Source organism: Poecilia reticulata, linkage group LG7 (genome assembly GCF_000633615.1).
Source record: "Poecilia reticulata strain Guanapo linkage group LG7, Guppy_female_1.0+MT, whole genome shotgun sequence".
Lineage (NCBI taxonomy): Eukaryota > Metazoa > Chordata > Actinopteri > Cyprinodontiformes > Poeciliidae > Poecilia > Poecilia reticulata.
Genome location: NC_024337.1, coordinates 8,345,210 through 8,346,301, shown reverse-complemented (window position 1 = coordinate 8,346,301; position 1,092 = coordinate 8,345,210). Strand labels below are relative to the sequence as shown.

The following is a 1,092-nucleotide window of genomic DNA, read 5'->3' as shown; positions in this document are numbered from 1 at the left end:
GACGGAGGCTAACCGCCACCAAGCAACTGGTGAGAGGACGGAGGCTAACCGCCACCAAGCAACTCACCATTGCTAACTGATTGTTCTAGTGATTAATCAGTTATTCTGTCGATTGATTGTCCACATTCTACAGATTTTAACCACTTTAGCCTGTTTATACATTTAGAAATATATTAAATGATGCAAGTGAGTGATTCAATTCCCTTTTTAAATAAGACAATAAAACATTTCATTGCGTAATAGAATTATGTTAGTGTATGCTAGAACTGGATGTATCTGCAGAAAACATATTTTAAACATGTGAAAGGCTGAGCCCTTTCTGACTTACTTAACAGCACAGTGATCTGTTAACTTCTTTTTGATTAACTGATTAATAATTAGTAAAAGGTACTTAAGGGGAGATGTTTTTTGGTTGTTTTTTCTTACATAATTTGAGCCAGCAGAAGCTCAGTCTGCTACCTGAGGAGTTCTGTGTAGAACAAATTTACAGACAGAGGTGTTTTTAAATAGTAAAATGTATGTGATTAAGTTGTGGCTTAATTACTGCTCTGATCAGAGGTTGCGCTAGACTTTTTTGTTTTCCGTCATCTTGACCAACAACATAAAAAAAATCGGTCATGTACTACCCAGGTGAAAAAAAAGTATACTCTAGTATACTTTAAACATACTTAAATTTGTGAAAGTACACTTTAAGTATACTAATTATTAAGTGTACTACCTATAATTATATCTGACGTATACTAAAAATACAATTTCAAAATTAGAACTCTAAACACACAAACATAATTGTACCAAAATACACTTTTAATATATTAAATAAAAGTATACTTTAAGTGAACAAAATTATGAATGAATATGTATGAATTTTAAGTGCCTTTTACTATTTATTAAAATTGCATACAATTAAAAAAAGGGTAATCATGACGTAATTTTTAAGAAAGTACCCAATCAGTTTTCAGATGTGTGACGTAAAACCTTATAATCAACGGCATTAGCTCCAGTTCATACTCCAGACCAGATGGTGGCGGTGTTGCACACTTTCATTTATTTAAAAAACGCCACAAAGAGACAAAAAAACTTCAACGCAGGGAA

General features: G+C 32.4%; 1 protein-coding gene and 1 long non-coding RNA gene across 4 annotated transcripts in view; one reads left to right on the top strand and one right to left on the bottom strand.

Annotated features, from left to right (window-relative positions):
• Positions 1-1,092, bottom strand: part of ptpn11b (protein tyrosine phosphatase non-receptor type 11b) — a 90,559-nt gene that overhangs the window by 32,444 nt on the left and 57,023 nt on the right. The gene's annotated exons all lie outside the window — the stretch shown is intronic.
• The window catches only part of LOC108166441 (uncharacterized), a 6,674-nt gene that overhangs the window by 406 nt on the left and 5,176 nt on the right, over positions 1-1,092 (top strand). Inside the window, exon 1 of one of the 2 annotated variants that reach the window (XR_001776798.1) lies at positions 1-29. The exons of the other annotated variant lie outside the window; for it this stretch is intronic. This is a non-coding gene — a long non-coding RNA (uncharacterized LOC108166441). The remainder of the gene's footprint in view (positions 30-1,092) is intronic. 2 annotated transcript variants of the gene reach the window in all.